Below are 7,080 nucleotides of genomic sequence, written 5' to 3'. Positions count from 1 at the left end.
TATTTTCAACTGATCTTCTAACACTTCTTAACAGGACAGAAATCTCCTCACTTGGGAATGTCTGATGCATCCTTTAAGTTATTTTTTTGTACATAACAAGGTTGTGTCGCAGGCATACCAGTCACCTAATTATTATCCTTGACCTTGGGAAAAAAAATCTGAGTGCATTTAATAACAGCCCCAGTGAGCTGAGGCAGCTTTGCAATTACATTGCATAATGTTGTCACGCAAAGGGGGGTTACCAGGGAGATAATGGTAAACACCAGCTTCAGTTCTGTCTGAAAAATAATTGGAGTCATCTCCCTTTGTGGCTGGGATAGAGAAGCAAATTGGATGGGTAAATTTCCAGTTACTGTGGACATTAGTAACCACACTGCACTTCACCATTGACCGGATCACTTGCCACCCTTAAATGCAGTGGCTATGAATTGCCTGGCTTTCTCTCAGTACACACAGCTCTGCAGGTAGGCGTCATTTTAATGTGAAGTCTGAAAGCTGGCTGCAGTATAACCTTTATTTCTTCATGCTGTTATTACATCTTCTCGTTATTTACAATGGTCCTCTCTAACTGCTCCATCTGTCAGAGAATTCATCACTTCTGACAACTCTATAGAGAATACAATCCTGGCAGACTTGTATATAAAGGACTAAAATTCTCCTTTCAGTTACACCAGTGCAATGCCATTGACTTCACAGGGGTTGCAGAGTGTAACCAAGAGGAGATTTAGCTCTTGGCAAGTCCCTGTTAATCTACTTCCCTGCTTTTTGCACTAATTGCCACTTAATAACACCTGTTTCATCTCAAGAGGGCCTCTACAGCTGTTGGTGTCATCTCTCTGCTCTGCCAGGAAATAGAAAAGTCAGTGTATGCCAAAAATGAGTAGAAGAGCTGGGGGGCCTTGAGACTCTCCTGTAGGGTTACTAAATACTTTCTGATCCACTCATGAGCTCCAACAGGTGTTTGCATCTGTCTTCAAGTTCTTATTCATGGATGGTCTGAGTGGACTCTACACCACCAGAAAATCTGATTAGCATGATGCAGTTATGAAAGAGGCACTTTTAAGGCTGATGCGGGTTATGCAGCTAGTATTAGAGATACTACAGGCAGCAAGTATTTCATTTCCTGCCCATGTTTAAATCAGACATAGCAACCATGGGGTCTGAACACTGCAGGCTACATTGTGTTCTCATCCTCACCCCCTTCACTCCTAGAGTAACTAAGCAGAATCTGGACCAAAGAGGTCTCAGCTAACTTCAGTTCACCATGTACCTCAGGAACATGTGTTCCACCTCAGTCTGAAATAGGCATTGATTTAGCATCCCTTCAGTGCTTCCAGATTCTTTTTCTCATTTTCCCTATTTTAGCTGAGAAGCTTCTGCCTGCCTGCCACTGGTCCTCAGACTGAGTCTGTGGACAAGCAACAGTCCATGCAAGCCTTCCAGTTGATCTATTGGATTTAATTACCCCAGTGGTGCAGCTGTGGTGTGTTGTGTGCGGAGATACTTATATGACATAGTCTTTCTCTGACTGATTGAAGGAGTCAGGAAAATAATGTGTTACACTGTTAAGTACATAATCTCTGCCTTTCCAGCTTGTTCTTGTGACTCCTATCTTCTAGTCTTCTTGCAAGTCCCATGCTTTATTTCCAAGATGCAGTGTCCCTTCTCTCACTGAGTAATCCAGCCATCATAGCGCCTGTTTTCTGGTTGTTACTGATTCCAGTCAGGCACCATTGGCCTTAGCATACTGTCTGCTGGCCCTGCAATACAGGCCACGTGAAACTTCACCCAGCATTGCAGTGGTATTGCACTTTCCCTCTCCACTCCTCAATAGATGTTTTGATGACAGCCACACTTGTTGGCACAAATATGTCTTTTATAGCTACTCTGTCCTGGCCCTCTCTACCATCCAATTAGAAGGCTGTCAGTGACAAGGCCATCATTCCTCCTGCAGCTCCTCACAAGGCTGGACACTACTGTACTGCTGCAGAAGATTAAAGGACCCTTTCCTTTGTATTACCTGGTAGCTGTGTGCTAGCCAGAATCTAATTCATCTACCTCCAAAATGAAGCAACTAATAGGTTCCTTAAGAATTCTTTCTTTTCTTAAATTGAGCGTGCATGCCAAAAATACAGAGTTCTCCGATATACATTTCTCTTCTGTTTTCCTTTTTTCCATCTCTCAGGACAATAGCTGTTCTTGAGAATTCTAGGGTTTTGAGCATCAGCCATCCTACTTTCTTTATAGTGGTCCATTTAAAAATAATGGTGATTCTCTTCTCTGTTCAGTGATTGCTCTTTATACTTCAAGTGCGCTGCAACTGAGAAACAAATGGGTGTGTAATTCTTTCATCTCTAGGTCACTAGTTCAACTCTGCTTTAAGCTGGTAGTAACTGCATGTCATTGTGCTGTGAAGGCTGTTCAGCAGCCTATGTGAAATGAGTTGGTGAATGACAATCCTGTACATTAACTTTACCGCCAAGCATAAAGATTACTGGGTAGTACAAAAGAAATGTTGCTTTAATCTTCCACTGCAGTATAGAGATGCTCAGATTTGTCAGGAACTGCAGGAGGAATGATGGTCTATGTGCCTACATTTCAATGGCATTCTAGGGGTGTTACTAAGAATGAAGTTTGGTCCATTAACTTCCAAACTATGGGCTGCATTTGACAGTAAACTTGACTGATGGAGTACATAGGGCTGAATTGTGATGTAAATTATTGATGATTTCTAGATAACCTCCAATAAAGTGAAAGTAGCTATGGACAAACTAGTTGCAAAAATTAAAATTCACTTACTGTCAAATCTGGCACTTAGCTAAACTGGCATGCATCAGGAGTCACTCCACTGAAAATATCAAAAGTGTGAAGCTAGTGGATTTGCTCTGGATTTACACCAGTGTCACTGAAAATAGTATTTGAGCCATAAAGATCTGAAGATAAACACTGTCTGGAATTCGTGATCCCACAGTGAGAATGAAATAGAAGACCTGGGCACTCTTTGAAACAGATAGAAATGTGTCACTATTAGATCTCTCACTCTTTTTTAATCAAATCTTTGCACTGTAATCAGCTCTGAGTCTAACTCTCTATCTGTATGGAACAGAGTGAACCTAAACAATAAAATGATTTAACACATTGTTTCCTTCCTCATTTCTTCCCTGATTGAGTTCATTTCACAATTTCTCCTGCTTCTACAGCTGTGTTACTCCGCATCCAGGAAGTGTTATTAATGCTGCTTCAAAGCAACACCTTGCTTGGCAGAAAGATATTGAATGTTATTGTTTATTAGGGCACCATTACTTTCAGTTTCTATTTTAGAGCCAGAGATTTCTTCAATGCCTTCCTGCTTTTTGGTTTCCTCTTTGCCTTGTCTCTTACTTCTGCCAAGTTGAAACAGGAATTCTTTACCAGTATACCTATGCTATATCAGCAAAATACCAAAAGGACACAGCTTAACTCTGCATTTGTTGGCATGGTATATCTCAACACCACCCCGAGTGAAACACACTATGCTGACAAAAGTATGCCTGTGCTGTGATAAGTGTTGTCTGTGGTAGGATCAGTTATGTTAATCAGGGACAGCTCCTGGTCACACCCCAGCCATACCAGCAAAAGAGTGCAGTGTAGACCAATACTTTACACCAGAGCCTTTGCCCAAAATATATGCACACAAGTGAGGCAGACAGTAGTTAAGCATCCACAGCAACAAAGAGCTTTGAGGCAGTAATCTCTTTTTTTCCATTCTAAGTATAGCAGAAATTCAGTTTAAAGTTTATATTCCATAGGAAGTGTTAATAATATAAAGATAAGTGCTAGGAGTGGCAAAATAACCTCATCTATATTGGTTTGATGAAATGATATAATGCATTTTCTGGGTGTGTGTTCAATATGAGATAAATGTAAACAAGGAATTTCATTCCAGAAGAATATCTCTTTCTATTATTAACTCTGGTTCTGAGGATTTTCTAAACATATTCCAAAGCTTTTATACAACAAGAAATACAAGAATTAAATGGCAGGTATTCTGGACAGATGAAGGATATTTCCAAGTGGGTAATTTTCCCTGGTATTTTTTTTCTGACCTTGGTTATTACCAATTTAACCATTTCCATGCTCATGATAGTTTTGTCATGTTTTCCTACCCACCATGTGCAATAAGCAATTAATGGCAGCAATAGCCATTATTTAGTCACAGAAAATACATTAATTCAGTTCAGAAGCAGGTGATCAGGGGTCAGTTTGTCTTCTTTGGAGACATTAAGCAGGACCATTGGGATATTTTAGGTATATTCTGTACTATTCTTTTCCTCTGAATTGAGGGGGGGAGAACTCCTAGCCAGACTTTACCTACTTTGCATCATACATCTTCTCTTCTATGTCCTTTACACCCCAGAAAATGCCTTTTATCTCTCTGTTCTAATTAACTGACCAATTTACTAAGTATATATTTCAGGGTGGACAGAAATTCCTACTGTCAGGAAAAGGGCATTGCTTTATTTTTCTAATTATTTCTACTTCAAATGGACTTCCTGTCTACCACACCCTCAAAGAAATAAACCCAAATCTGCTATATGTAGGTCTCTGTAATAAAGTACTTTGCATTCCACGGCTAATAATAGGTGGTGATTTTCAACTGACAACTTACTTCCTCCCTAGTGTCATTTATGGACAATGTCGAGGAGAAAACTGTCAGGGACAGAAACATGCAGCTGGCCTAGCTCGATTTCCTGTATGGCTGACTTCCTGTAGACCCCCAACTGCTAGCAGCACATTGATAGGCTAGCTTTGTACAGATGGCTTCCTGTGATAGCTCTTCCTGGTCACCACAGTTGGCTGGATACAGACAAATACACATAGGCAGTGAACATTTCATATTTATATAACATCTGCACACTTTCCTTTAAGCTCCAATACAATTATTCATGCTTGGAACTTTCTGTTAAAAAGTCATTAAGTATTACCCACTGAAATATATTCTGTGTAATTCTCTAACCCCTATCAGCTGTCAGGTTCAAAGCAGCTTGAAGACAATGAGGCATTACTGAAAGCATTACTGGAGTGGCTAAAACAGGGGTAGGTCAGGCCTGCACCCATTCCCTTCAGTGGGAGTTCATCCAGGAGACCAGCATCAGGCCCCACCACAAGAAAAAATTGTGTGTTCTCTCTGAAAAGCTCGACTGTTATATGCACTATTTTGACCTATAATTGTTACCCTATTTATATACGTTGGAGGGGTCCTAACTATGAGCAGTAGATGTGTGTGGAGGTTGCAAAGCAATAGCTCTGAATATTGTGGTTTCAGAACATTCTGCAAGCTGAATAAATCACCTTTATTGACTCAAAGCCGTTTTCCATGGAGTGTCCAGTGACTATCTCCAACTCCCAGGGTTAGAACTGCAGCTGGATTGCTCCTTTACTTAACATCTTGATAAAGGACAAGCTCATTTTGATGCTGATCTCAACAGCATTGGTGGGGGCAGAAAGTGGGGACAGAGTCTCCCCTTTGTTTGAACTCTGCTTGGACTCAGTATAAATGAGTTGCAAGAAAGTACTTATAGGGTGTGTCTGCACGTGCATTTGATGTGGCACCAGTTTACTTGCAAGTAAATGGTCCCAGGCACATATGTACATGTGTAGGGAAGCAGGAGGAGCTCCAGCTGCCAGCAGCCAGCAGCTCTCTTCAAAAGGCAGCCCCGCTCACTGCTCCCCCGCCAGCCACTTTCCTGGCAAGGAGCAGCATGAACAACAGAGGGACAGCGCACTGCAGCACTTGCCTCACTCCCTGAGCCTCCCCGTGCCATGGCTGCTCCAGCTCCTGCCCCTAGCAGCAATAAGCAGTGCCCTGTGCTCCTGCTAGCCACCATGCTAGTCCTGCTGGCCCACTGTGCCAACTGCTGGCTGGCCTATGGCCATCTTGCCCCTCCCAACTCCGCCATATGCAGCAACCACCTGCCCACCCTCTGTGCGCTGCCCCAGGGCCACCGCTGCGTACCTGCCCCCTTGACCCTGTCCACCTGGCCAGACCCCAGCAGGGACACCAACTATGGGCTCCAGTATGCCACTGCTGCAGCTGCCGTCACTCTCCTGGGCCTCCAGCCTCACTGCCTCTGGGCCTGTTGGGCCAGCCAGGATTAGTGGTGGTACATTGTCCAGCACACGTGGGATGATGAGCAGTGGCTGGAGGTATTTTCTATGACCCGGGCCACCTTCCAGGACCTCCTGAAGCAGCTCCAGCCACACCTGGAGCAGCAGAACACTGGCATGTGGCCACCACTCCCCAGGGACACCCTGCTGACCATTGCTCTGCTCAAGCTGGCCATGCCCACCAGCCTGCAGTATGTCAGCCACTGCAGGGGTTGCCATCCTGGAGGTATGTGGAGCACTCCAGGATGTGCTGGGGGACACCGTACACAATCCCTGGCAGTAGTGGCAGGGATCTGTGCCCTGGAATTGCCACAGTCCATCAGGGCCTTGGATGAGACATCCCCATCACCTGCTTGCCCCATGGAGACCACCCCTATTACAGCCAGAGGGGCTTGCACTCCATAGTGTTCCAAGCAATTGTGGACCACCATGGCACCTGCACGCACATGAATGCTGGCTGGGCACGCAGTGCCCACAATGCCCGCATCTTCAGGAACTCTGCCCTGCCAGGCCTGGTGGAGAGTGGGCACTTCACACCAAGGGTGCCGGGCCTGCAGCTGGAAGCAATGATGGTCCCACCCCTCCTCATTGGGGACCCCACCTACCTGCTCCATGTGGCTCTACACCAGACACCTGGACCACTGCCAGGCCTACTTTAAGTGCTGCCTGGGCTGGAGTGCACCTGTGGCCATCTTAAGGGCTGCTGGCACACCCTCACTGCCCACCTCAGGTTCACTGGGAACAACCTCCCTTGGGTCATTGTCGCAGCCTGTGTGCTGTGTAACATCTGTAAGACCCTGGGAGAGCTCTTCCACAAGGCCTGGGACGAAGAGGCATGGCAGGAGGACGATGCCTGGCAGCAGAAGCACCACCTCTGGCAGCAGAAACAGTATAAGCCACCCCCCACCAAGGCCTCAGGAGAGCCACGCACTG

The 7,080-nt window shown here is 44.9% G+C and overlaps 1 long non-coding RNA gene across 1 annotated transcript in view; it reads left to right on the top strand.

Moving 5' to 3' along the window:
* Window positions 1–309: 309 nt before the first annotated feature.
* LOC109298972 overlaps window positions 310–7,080 on the top strand; it is a 28,612-nt gene continuing 21,841 nt past the window's right edge. The window contains exon 1 of the long non-coding RNA XR_002097737.1: window positions 310–464. This is a non-coding gene — a long non-coding RNA (uncharacterized LOC109298972). The remainder of the gene's footprint in view (window positions 465–7,080) is intronic.

Source organism: Gavialis gangeticus, unplaced genomic scaffold, assembly GCF_001723915.1.
Source record: "Gavialis gangeticus isolate Ggan-Ray unplaced genomic scaffold, GavGan_comp1, whole genome shotgun sequence".
Classification (NCBI taxonomy): domain Eukaryota; kingdom Metazoa; phylum Chordata; order Crocodylia; family Gavialidae; genus Gavialis; species Gavialis gangeticus.
This window is presented reverse-complemented; position numbering and strand designations above follow the sequence as displayed.